The sequence below is a fragment of the Rhipicephalus microplus genome, unplaced genomic scaffold, assembly GCF_043290135.1.
Source record: "Rhipicephalus microplus isolate Deutch F79 unplaced genomic scaffold, USDA_Rmic scaffold_117, whole genome shotgun sequence".
NCBI classification, from domain to species: domain Eukaryota; kingdom Metazoa; phylum Arthropoda; class Arachnida; order Ixodida; family Ixodidae; genus Rhipicephalus; species Rhipicephalus microplus.
In genome coordinates, this window is record NW_027464689.1 from 637,501 (window position 1) to 650,000 (window position 12,500).

At 60.1% G+C, this 12,500-nt stretch overlaps 2 non-coding genes across 2 annotated transcripts; both read right to left on the bottom strand.

Annotated features, from left to right (window-relative positions):
• Window positions 1–56: 56 nt before the first annotated feature.
• LOC142790682 (5.8S ribosomal RNA) lies at window positions 57–209 on the bottom strand. The gene has a single exon (XR_012889695.1). It is a non-coding gene; the product is annotated as a 5.8S ribosomal RNA (ribosomal RNA).
• A 1,719-nt stretch (window positions 210–1,928) lies between these two features.
• On the bottom strand, window positions 1,929–3,743 carry LOC142790702 (small subunit ribosomal RNA). The gene has a single exon (XR_012889715.1). It is a non-coding gene; the product is annotated as a small subunit ribosomal RNA (ribosomal RNA).
• Between the last annotated feature and the right edge of the window lie 8,757 nt (window positions 3,744–12,500).

Here is a 12,500-nt window from a genome sequence, read left to right on the forward strand (position 1 = left end):
AACGAGTCGACGGCTCACGTTCCCTTGTGCGCCGAAGGCTCTCTTGATATGTGATCCGACCCTCAGACAGACGAAGCCAAGGGAAGACCCAAGGCCGCAATGTGCGTTCAAAGAATCAGTGCTCAGTGTGTCCTGCAATTCACACCAAGTCTCGCAGCTGGCTGCGTTCTTCATCGACCCGAGAACCGAGTGATCCACCGCTTAGAGTCGTGAAAAAGTGTTTGTTCAATTCCGTACAGTCAAAACCAAACGTTTCTGGCACTCGGCCAAACAGTGGCCAAGAAGGGCGCTTTTCAGCGCACGCTTGGACTCCAAAACTCTGCCGCGCCTTTTTCGGCTGCCGCAAATCGAGCAAACGGTGTGTTTCGGACGGCGTTTCGCTTTCGCTACTTGCGAGTGCTTTCGTGGTCCACCCCTCTATAAATACTCGGGAGGCGTCGAAGCCGGTTCTCCAAGCCGGACCCGTAGGTATCGTTGTGTGCTCGCTCTCATTGGCCCGCCTAACCAGAAAATGCCTGCGGTACACCCATTTGGATAAGAGTGCACGCAGATGCGGGCCTCGACGGCTACACATTTCCTCGGGCGGCCGCCTCCCGGCCTCCGTGGAGCGCGGGATGCACGGTCCCATCGACAAGCCTCTCCCGTTTTTACCGTGGCGTCGCGGTTCACCACGGCAGGCGGGTCGGTCTCCTCCGCATAAAAAGGGGGACCCCCGCTTTTTGTTCCACGAAATCGCACAAGCTTTTTTCGCATCCACGGTTTGCCACCGCACACCAAAATGCCGATCCGGCTGCCTACTTTAGCCAACAGGTGGAGCCAGGCGCGCCGTACTTGCGCGGCACTTCCCACGTCCACCGAAGTCGGTGCCAAGGACCACTTTCGGCGCCGGAGCCGCGTACGAGCCTACTCGAGGCGGAAGAACGAAGCCAGCAAGGGCCTGGCCGCAAGTGCGTTCAATTGTCGGGACGTCCAAGTCCCTCGTTCTTCCGTGCTTCCTCTTTCGGCAAGTCGTTGCGGCACCTTCCCAAAGCGCGCAGACCCGCTAATCGCGACGAGCGCGACGTGGCCGTGCCGCCTTTCCCTCGGCAGCAAGCAAAACGCCTGGCAACGTCGACGCTCCCCTAACCGCGATCTCGCACCGTGTTTCGTGTGGCGAATTCAAAAGCCGGCCGGCGCTGCTGCAACCATTACGGTCGGTACGCATACGCCGCGGAGGGCGGGACGGTCATCGGAGCGTGCGGTTCCTCCATCGAGTACTGCGCACCTCGGCCGTCGCATCGCCGTGCCATGACCGGCCGCGCGTCAACGCGAACCGGTGCCAGCGAGATCCCTCGCCTGCAAGAACCGACCGGCAGCCTCCGTCACCCGAGGACGCGGAGGCGCTTGCCGCGGACGGCGGGACGGTATGCACTGGTGCACAGCGGACCCGTCACATCGCCAGTTCCTTGACCGACCGCCGACGCTTGTGCCGTTCCTCTCGTACTTGGCAGTCGCCGCGCGATTGTCGGGTCTCGTTCTTGCACGCTCGAACGGTCGGGAGGGCACTCGGCTGGCGTTTCGGGAACGCGCAGCCTCGCCTTCTACCGACGTAACCACGACTCGCCGTTCGCGCTCCGCCGCTCCTGTTTACAGTACTAGGCGGTCCCGCAGCGGTCGGGTCGCGCATTTCGAGCGCTTCGAGCCACGGTGCAGTGGCGGGTCGAAAGCCGACCTATGAGTGCGTTGCGCCGTTTGTACCCGCGTCCGCCACCTGGCCGACCGTCCAAGGTCGCGGTGTTGGCGTCCGCTGGGCGCAACAATTTGTCACGGGGTGCCGCTCCACATTCAGGCAGCCCCGTGGGGAAAAGCCGACCCCGCGTCCAAACGGGGTCAGCGGCAGAAAGTGTCGGGCGCAGACGCAGCTGAGGCGCTCACCCTTCACAATCCGTTAATGATCCTTCCGCAGGTTCACCTACGGAAACCTTGTTACGACTTTTACTTCCTCTAAATGATCAAGTTTGGTCATCTTTCCAACAGACCGGCGCAACCGAAAGGCCGCGCCGGACATCGGTCCGAAGACCTCACTAAATCATTCAATCGGTAGTAGCGACGGGCGGTGTGTACAAAGGGCAGGGACGTAATCAACGCGAGCTTATGACTCGCGCTTACTGGGAATTCCTCGTTCAAGGGGAACAATTGCAAGCCCCTATCCCAATCACGAAAGAAGTTCCACGGGTTACCCAGTCTTTTCAGACAGGGATAAAGACACGCTGCTTCCTTCAGTGTAGCGCGCGTGCGGCCCCGGACATCTAAGGGCATCACAGACCTGTTATTGCTCTGTTTCGTGCGGCTAGGAGCCGCTTGTCCCTCTAAGAAGGTTGTAAGGTGCTGGGAACCCCGCACCTATTTAATAGGCTAGAGTCTCGTTCGTTATCGGAATTAACCAGACAAATCGCTCCACCAACTAAGAACGGCCATGCACCACCATCCACCGAATCAAGAAAGAGCTCTCAATCTGTCAATCCTCCCAGTGTCCGGGCCGGGTAAGTTTTCCCGTGTTGAGTCAAATTAAGCCGCAGGCTCCACTCCTGGTGGTGCCCTTCCGTCAATTCCTTTAAGTTTCAGCTTTGCAACCATACTTCCCCCGGAACCCAAATACTTTGGTTTCCCGGAAGCTGCCCGCCGAGTCATTTGAGTAACTCAGGCGGATCGCTGGTTGGCATCGTTTATGGTCAGAACTAGGGCGGTATCTGATCGCCTTCGAACCTCTGACTTTCGTTCTTGATCAATGAAAACATTCTTGGCAAATGCTTTCGCAGTAGTTCGTCTTGCGACGGTCCAAGAATTTCACCTCTAGCGCCGCAATACGAATGCCCCCGTCCGTCCCTCTTAATCATTACCTCGTATTCCAAAAACCAACAGAACAGAAACGAGGTCTTGTTCTATTATTCCATGCAAGTTTATTCAGGCGACTCGCCTGCGTTGAGCACTCTAATTTTTTCAAAGTAAAAGCACCGGCCATCTCGAGGCACACAATGAAGTGCACCAAGAAAGAACCGGCATGATGTTCAGTCCGAGCCGTCGCATCGGGTAGATGCACTACTCGTCTGGAACTGAGATCCAACTACGAGCTTTTTAACCGCAGCAGCTTTAGTATACGCTATTGGAGCTGGAATTACCGCGGCTGCTGGCACCAGACTTGCCCTCCAATTGATCCTCGTTAAAGGATTTAGAGTGTACTCATTTCAATTACGGGGCCTCAAAAGAGTCCCGTATTGTTATTTTTCGTCACTACCTCCCCGTGCCGGGAGTGGGTAATTTGCGCGCCTGCTGCCTTCCTTGGATGTGGTAGCCGTTTCTCAGGCTCCCTCTCCGGAATCGAACCCTGATTCTCCGTTACCCGTAACAACCATGGTAAGCAAGTAACCTACCATCGAAAGTTGATAAGGCAGACACTTGAAAGAAACGTCGCCGGCTCGTGGCCATGCGATCAGCACAAAGTTATCCAGAGTCACCACACAATACGGGCCGAAACCCGATCGATCTTGGTCTAATAAAAGCACCCGTTACCCAAAGGGCTCCAGGCTCACTGCATGTATTAGCTCTAGAATTGCCACAGTTATCCAAGTAGGAAGAAACGATCTAAGGAACCATAACTGATTTAATGAGCCATTCGCGGTTTCGCCTTATTTCGGCATGTACTTAGACATGCATGGCTTAATCTTTGAGACAAGCATATGATTACTGGCAGGATCAACCAGGTAATCGTTCGACTGCGCGTCCGTCCTCGCCTTCGGCGGGCCGGACGCAGTCTGTGTGCGGCGGAGGCCACCTTCAGGCGCCCCAACACGCTTATTTTGCACTCCGAGATGACGGCGTTCGAGCTCGCTACGGCACAACCTTCCCGAAAGACGAGTGGGAGCCGTGCGGCAAGAAGCACGTTCATGCTCGCTCTTTTTCGTTGCATCGACTCGGTCGCGCCGTGCGGGTTGCCCAAGCCCGCTGCACTGTCGGTGGACCGGCCGGAACTAGCAACGGAGCCGAGACTGCAAAGCCGCCAGACGACGGGTCACGCCCGCGTCTTCGGCGCTTTCGCATCTGAATCGCCCGAGGACGACACGGAACACACCTCGATATCGTGGTAAAACGGCACCGTCCGACAACCAGCCCCTAACGCATCAAGCGGATGAGGCTGCAGACGACTGCCGTGGATTCCCCTGGAGCAGACCCGAGGACACGCTTGACGAGGCCGAAGCCCGCCGCATATCAGACACCCGGTCGCTTTCGCGTACGCCGCTCACGAGAACCCCCACATAATAGCAGCGATAAGTACCCAGACCTCCTTGGGCACTAATACGAGCGTACTCGAGAAAATTTCACCGCGGGTGTGCCCCGAAACGTGTGGCACGTTGAGCGTGCCACAAGTCTACGTCGCTCTCAAACCCGCCGAGGTCGTAGAATTTGCGACCCTACTCACGAAATTCCCACCGAGGATACGGCCGCAAACGTACCGCACCTTGGGTAGGCCACGAGTTTGTGCAACACTACGCTGACGGCACAGCACCGAGGTCGTGCGCGCACGCACGGGAAAATTCCGCCGCGGTTTCTGCCGAAAACGTGAGGCACCACGACTCTCCGCAAGTTCGCGTCGACTGCGAAAGACCGAAGTCGTGAACGACGTGTCCGCTACTCGCCGCCGACACGCTGGACACCAAACGTACAACGACTCGACGGCGTCGTAGAGGCCCACGACGCGGTTTTCCTTAACGACGTCTCGGCGTGGCACCGACAGGTTAGAACGGCCGACCAACGTTCCCTGTCCGCCGTTCGGCTCAGTCGAAGGGCTCGGCGACTTCGGCAACGCTGCGAAGCCGCACGGTGACGCACGCCATGTCCCCATTTTTTTTTTTTTTCTTTCTGCGTCTGCCGGGGTGCCCCTATAATAGCAGCGATAAGCACCCAGACCGCCGTGGGTCGCTCGCCCCGGCTGACGTGGTTTTTCGTACTCCTGCGGCGGTCGCCGTCAAGCACGTCCAAATACGCTACTTTCGTGGGCGCATTCACGCTCTTTCGCTTCGCCGGAGTGCCAGCACTCACTCTGCCAAAAACGGCGAACATCCGAGCGGCGGTTCCCACTTTTGCGTCGGCGTCGCAAACCCCGCCCCGGCAGACGAGGTTTGCCGTACTCGTGCGACGGTGGCCGGCGGGCACGTCGAAAGACGCCGATATCGTGCGCGAATTGGCGCACCTTGGCTTCACCGGAGTGCCGCCACTGACTCCTCCAAAAACGGCGAAGATCCGAGCGGCGCTTCCCACTTTCGCATCGGCGTCCCGAACTCCGCCCCGGCTGACGCGGTTTACCGTACTCGTGCGACGGTCGCCGGCGAGCACGTGGAAAGACGCCGATATCGTGCCCGAATCGGCTCCGTTCGGCTTCGCCGGAGTGCCAGCACTGGCTCGGCGAAAGACGACGAACATCCGAGCGACGGTTCTCACTATTGCGTACGCGTCGCAAACCCCGCCCCGGCAGACGCACTTTGCCGTACTCGTGCGACGGTCGCCGGCGAGCACGTAGAAAGACGCCGATATCGTGCCGGAATCGGCCCCGTTTGGCTTCGCCGGAGTGCCAGCACTCACTCGGCCACAAACGGCGAACATCCGAGCGGCGGTTCCCACTTAGCCGTCGGCGTCCCGAACTCCGCCCCGGCAGACGCGGTTGCCGAGCTCGTGCGACTAGCGACCGCGAAGCCGTCTCGCGACGCCGCTTTCGTGCGCGGCTCCCACTGCGACCTGGGTCACCCGAGGTCGACGAGCAAAAAAGAATGTCGAAAAAAAATTTTTTTTTTTTTTGCGTCTGCCGGGGTGCCCCTATAATAGCAGCGATAAGCACCCAGACCGCCATGGGTCGCTCGCCCCGGCTGACGTGGTTTTTCGTTTTCCTGCGGTGGTCGTCGTCAAGCACGTCCAAACACGCCACTTTCGTGGGCGCATTCGCGCTCTTTCGCTTCGCCGGAGTGCCAGCACTCACTCTGCCAAAAACGGCGAACATCCTAGTGGCGGTTCCCAATTTTTCGTCGGCGTCGCCAACCCCGCCCCGGCATACGCGGTTTGCCGTACTCGTGCGGCGGTGGCCGGCGGGCACGTCGAAAGACACCGATATCGTGCGCGAGTCGATGCTTCTTGGTCTCGCAGGAGGGCCGCCACTCACTCCTGCAAAAACGGCGAAGATCCGAGCGGCGCTTCCCACTTTTTCGTCGGCATCGCAAACCTCGCCCCGGCAGACGCGCTTTGCCGTACTCGTGCGACGGTCGCCGGCGAGCACGTCGAAATACGCCGATATCGTGCCCGAATCGGCCCCGTTTCGCTTCGCCGGAGTGCCAGCACTCACTCGGCCAAAAACGGCGAACATCCGAGCAGCGGTACCCACTTAGCCGTCGGCATCCCGAACTCCGCGCCGGCTGACGCGGTTGCCGAGCTCGTGCGACTAGCGACCGCGAACGCGTCTCGCGACGCCGCTTTCGTGCGCGGCTCCCATTGCGACCTGGGTTACCCGAGCTCGACCAGCAAAAAAGAAGGTCGAAAAAAAATTTTTTTTTTCTGCGTCTGCCGGGGTGCCCCTATAATAGCAGCGATAAGCACCCAGACCGCCGTGGGTCGCTCGCCCCGGCTGACGTGGTTTTTCGTACTCCTGCAGCGGTCGCCGTCAAGCACGTCCAAATACGCCACTTTCGTGGGCGCTTTCGCGCTCTTTCGCGTCGCCGGTGTGCCAGCACTCACTCTGCCAAAAACGGCGAACATCCTAGTGGCAGTTCCCACTTTTGCGTCGGCGTCGCCAACCCCGCCCCGGCATACGCGGTTTGCCGTACTCGTGCGGCGGTGGCCGGCGGGCACGTCGAAAGACACCGATATCGTGCGCGAGTCGATGCTTCTTGGTCTCGCAGGAGGGCCGCCACTCACTCCTGCAAAAACGGCGAAGATCCGAGCGGCGCTTCCCACTTTTTCGTCGGCATCGCAAACCTCGCCCCGGCAGACGCGCTTTGCCGTACTCGTGCGACGGTCGCCGGCGAGCACGTCGAAATACGCCGATATCGTGCCCGAATCGGCCCCGTTTCGCTTCGCCGGAGTGCCAGCACTCACTCGGCCAAAAACGGCGAACATCCGAGCAGCGGTACCCACTTAGCCGTCAGCATCCCGAACTCCGCGCCGGCTGACGCGGTTGCCGAGCTCGTGCGACTAGCGACCGCGAACGCGTCTCGCGACGCCGCTTTCGTGCGCGGCTCCCATTGCGACCTGGGTTACCCGAGCTCGACCAGCAAAAAAGAAGGTCGAAAAAAAAATTTTTTTTTCTGCGTCTGCCGGGGTGCCCCTATAATAGCAGCGATAAGCACCCAGACCGCCGTGGGTCGCTCGCCCCGGCTGACGTGGTTTTTCGTACTCCTGCAGCGGTCGCCGTCAAGCACGTCGAAATACGCCACTTTCGTGGGCGCTTTCCCGCTCTTTCGCGTCGCCGGTGTGCCAGCACTCACTCTGCCAAAAACGGCCAACATCCGAGCGGCGGTTCCCACTTTTGCGTCGGCGTCGTAAACCCCGCCCCGGCAGACGCGGTTTGCCCTACTCGTTCGACGGTCGCCGGCGAGCGCGTCGAAAGACGCCGATATCGTGCGCTAATTGGCGCTCCTTGGCTTCTCCGGAGTGCCGCCACTCACTCCTCCAAAAACGGCGAAGATCCGAGCGGCGTTCTCCACTTTCGCATCGGCGTCCCGAACTCCGCCCGGGCTGACGCGGTTTACCGTACTCGTGCGACGGTCGCCGCCGGGCACGTCGAAAGACGCCGATATCGTGCCGTAATCGGCCCCGTTTGGCTTCGCCCGAGTGCCAGCACTCACTCGGCCAAAAACGGCGAACATCCGAGCAGCGTTTCCCACTTTCGCATCGGCGTCCCGAAGCCCGCCCCGGCAGACGCGGTTTGCCCTACTCGAGCGACGGTCGCCGGCGATCACGTCGAAAGGCGCCGAATTCGTGCACGAATCGATGCTTCTTGGTCTCGCAGGAGGGCCGCCACTCACTCCTGCAAAAACGGCGAAGATCCGAGTTGCGCTTCCCACTTTTTCGTCGGCGTCCCGAACTACGCCCCGGCTGACGCGGTTTACCGTACTCGTGCGACGGTCGCCGGCGGGCACTTCAAAATACGCCGATTTCGTGGGCGCATTCACGCTGTTTCGCTTCCCCGGAGTGCCAACACTCACTCTGCCGAAAGCGGCGATCATCCGAGCGGCGGTTCCCACTTTTGCGTCGGCTTCGCAAACGGCGCCCCGGCAGACGCGCTCGTGCGACGTACTCGTGCGACGGTCGCCGGCGAGCACGTCGAAAGACGCCGATATCGTGCTCGAATCGACCCCGTTTCGCTTCGCCGGAGTGCTGCCAGTCACGGCGCAGAAAACGGCGAACAAGTGTTTTTTTTTTTTTTCCTAGAATTTGTGTTATAGAAGGCACATTTGATATCGGACGATAATTTTCAACTTTATCACGCGCACCGATTTTCGTGTAGAGGTTTGCAAGTTTATGGGAATTTCTCCACTTGGAATAATGCGATTTAGTAGTACTACGAGAACTTCATGGATGTACTCAAGGGTACGGGGCAAGTCAGTTACGTCAACACCTGCAGATTTTTTACACTTCAAACTGAAAATTGTTGGTTGTGAGTCCTCGTGTGATATTAAAGGCCGATTCGCTAACACATAGAACAAAGAAAGAAAGGAAGAAAAAACGCCCGCGCTCGCTCAAGAAACCTGGGTTCGCAACAAGTGGCAACAACAAGCAACCGAGCGAGTGCGCCAAAACCCGTGGCGGCCGAACAAACGCGAAGTCCCAACCGCGTCAGCCGGGGCGGCACGGGACAGGAAAAATCACTTCAGCCGGGGCGGCGGGGCACCGAATAAACCTCGTCACCTCGTCGCAGGATAAAAGAGGAAACAAAAAGTCTAAACAGCGTCTGCTGGAGCGAATGCGTAATAAAACAACAACAACAACAAAAAAAAACACCCGCGCTCAAGAAGTCTGCAATCCTCACAAAAGGCGACTGTGACCGAGCAGCGTCAGCCGGGGCCGTGCGGAAACGGAAAAACCGCGACTACCGGGGCGTCGAGGCACCGAAAAATCCACTTCAGCCGCGGCGAAAAAAAAAACAAAAAGAAAGACGGAGGGGGGGGGGAACCACGTCTGCCGGGGCGAAGGAAAAAAAAACGCGTCTGCCGGGGCGAGCCCGGGTGCGGCACCACCGGGAAAACTGTGGCAAACAGACATGGCGATCGAGTGAGTGGGCCGCCAGCCAGGCTCAGCCAAAAAGTGCAAAGTCCGAACTGCGTCAGCCGGGGCGGCAAAAACCGCGTCAGCCGGGGCGGCGCAAAAAACCGCGTCTGCCGGGGCGGCACGAAACCGCGTCAGCCGGGGCGGGGCGAAAACTGCGTCAGCCGGGGCGAAAGAAAAAAAAAACGCGTCTGCCGGGGCAAGCCCGGGTGCGGCACCACCGGGAAAACTGTGGCAAACAGACATGGCGATCGAGTGAGTGGGCCGCCAGCCAGGCACAGCCGAAAAGTGCAAAGTCCGAACCGTGTCAGCCGGGGCGACGCAAAAACCGCGTCAGCCGGGGCGGCGCGAAAACCGCGTCAGCCGGGGCGGCACGAAACCGCGTCAGCCGGGGCGGCGCGAAAACTGCGTCAGCCGGGGCGGCGCGAAAACCTCGTCAGCCGGGGCGAGCGAAAAGGGGGGGGGGGGAACCACGTCTGCCGGGGCGAAAGAAAAAAAAACGCGTCTGCCGGGGCGAGCCCGGGTGCGGCACCACCGGGAAGACTGTGGCAAACAGACATGGCGATCGAATGAGTGGGCCGCCAGCCAGGCTCAGCCCAAAAAGTGCTAAGTCCGAACTGCGTCAGCCGGGGCGGCAAAAACCGCGTCAGCCGGGGCGGCGCGAAAACCGCGTCTGCCGGGGCGGCGCGAAAACTGCGTCAGCCGGGGCGAGCCCGGGTGCGGCACCACCGGGAAAACTGTGGCTAACAGACATGGCGATCGAGTGAGTGGGCCACCAGCCAGGCTCAGCCAAAAAGTGCCAAGTCCGAACTGCGTCAGCCGGGGCGGCAAAAACCGCGTCAGCCGGGGCGGCGCAAAAAAACCGCGTCTGCCGGGGCGGCACGAAACCGCGTCAGCCGGGGCGGCGCGAAAACTGCGTCAGCCGGGGCGAAAGAAAAAAAAAACGCGTCTGCCGGGGCGAGCCCGGGTGCGGCACCACCGGGAAAACTGTGGCAAACAGACATGGCGATCGAGTGAGTGGGCCGCCAGCCAGGCACAGCCGAAAAGTGCTAAGTCCGAACTGCGTCTGCCGGGGCGGCACGAAACCGCGTCAGCCGGGGCGGCGCGAAAACCGCGTCTGCCGGGGCGGCACGAAACCGCGTCAGCCGGGGCGGCGCGAAAACTGCGTCAGCCGGGGCGAGCCCGGGTGCGGCACCACCGGGAAAACTGTGGCAAACAGACATGGCGATCGAGTGAGTGGGCCGCCAGCCAGGCACAGCCGAAAAGTGCTAAGTCCGAACTGCGTCTGCCGGGGCGGCACGAAACCGCGTCAGCCGGGGCGGCGCGAAAACCGCGTCTGCCGGGGCGGCACGAAACCGCGTCAGCCGGGGCGGCGCGAAAACTGCGTCAGCCGGGGTGAGCCCGGGTGCGGCACCACCGGGAAAACTGTGGCAAACAGACATGGCGATCGAGTGAGTGGGCCGCCAGCCAGGCACAGCCGAAAAGTGCTAAGTCCGAACTGCGTCAGCCGGGGCGGCAAAAACCGCGTCAGCCGGGGCGGCGCAAAAAACCGCGTCTGCCGGGGCGGCACGAAACCGCGTCAGCCGGGGCGGCGCGAAAACTGCGTCAGCCGGGGCGAAAGAAAAAAAAAAACGCGTCTGCCGGGGCGAGCCCGGGTGCGGCACCACCGGGAAAACTGTGGCAAACAGACATGGCGATCGAGTGAGTGGGCCGCCAGCCAGGCACAGCCGAAAAGTGCTAAGTCCGAACTGCGTCTGCCGGGGCGGCACGAAACCGCGTCAGCCGGGGCGGCGCGAAAACCGCGTCTGCCGGGGCGGCACGAAACCGCGTCAGCCGGGGCGGCGCGAAAACTGCGTCAGCCGGGGCGAGCCCGGGTGCGGCACCACCGGGAAAACTGTGGCAAACAGACATGGCGATCGAGTGAGTGGGCCGCCAGCCAGGCACAGCCGAAAAGTGCTAAGTCCGAACTGCGTCAGCCGGGGCGGCAAAAACCGCGTCAGCCGGGGCGGCGCAAAAACCGCGTCTGCCGGGGCGAAATCAAAAAAAAACAAAGAAAAAAGCCCGCGCTTAATCAAAAGAAAACAAAGAAAAAAGCTTGCGCTTAATCAAAAGAAAACAAACAAAAAAAGTTCGCGCTTAAGCCTGGCGGTGGAACCACCGGGGCAAACAGACCTGGCGATCGAGTGAGTGGGCCGCCAGCCGGGGTGAGCCAAAAAGTGCAAAGTCCGAACCGCGTCAGCCGGGGCGACGCAAAAACCGCGTCAGCCGGGGCGGCGCGAAAACCGCGTCAGCCGGGGCGGCGCGAAAACCGCGTCAGCCGGGGCGGCGCAAAAACTGCGTCAGCCGGGGCGGCACGGAAAAACGAAAACCGCGTCAGCCGGGGCGGCACGGAAAAACGAAAACCGCGTCAGCCGGGGCGACATCAAAATGAGGAAAAAAAAAAAAAACTGCCTTAGGACACCTGCGTACACTTTCATGCGTTTGGGCATATCTCTCTGTAACACGCGCGCCCCTCGTTACGCGCGGCACTCTGTTTTCTCCGACACCCATATTTCGGCGGCATGTGGCACGCGCGCCCGTCCCTACGCACGGCACACCGCAGTGCTTTCTCGATATTTTTCTTTTCCTCCAACACCGTCATCTATAGGCTTTTAGTGACCTGTTGCTCGTGGCACAAGTTCGCTAGCTCTGACACCTCTTGCATGCGCACCGTTTTTGCGCACGGTGCTATGCCGCAAAGCACGGCAGTCGCATGCGTTTCTCTCAGGCACCTCTTTTTTGACACAACGCTGTGGTGCTTAGAAACACACGCGCCGCTTTTGCGCACAGAACTCCACCGTACAGCACGGTAGTCACGTTTGTTCCACACGAACAGCAGTGTGCATCGTGCTACGACACTTTGAAAGCTTTTTCTTCCGAGTCTCGACCGCGCTGTTCCTTTCGTACTTGGCGCGATTTTGGGACCAGCTTTGTTTTAAACCCCTACTGCGCGCCGTTCCTTTCGTACTTGGCGCGGTTCAGGGTTTGTTTCGAGCCCTTAGCCGCGCTGTTCCCTCCGTACTTGGCGCGGTTTAGGGTCGAGCTTTGTCTCGAGCCCTCTCCGCGCCGTTCCTTCCGTACTTGGCGCGGTTTAGGGTTTGTTTCGAGCCCTTAGCCGCGCTGTTCCCTCCGTACTTGGCGCGGTTTAGGGTTTGTTTCGAGCCCTTAGCCGCGCT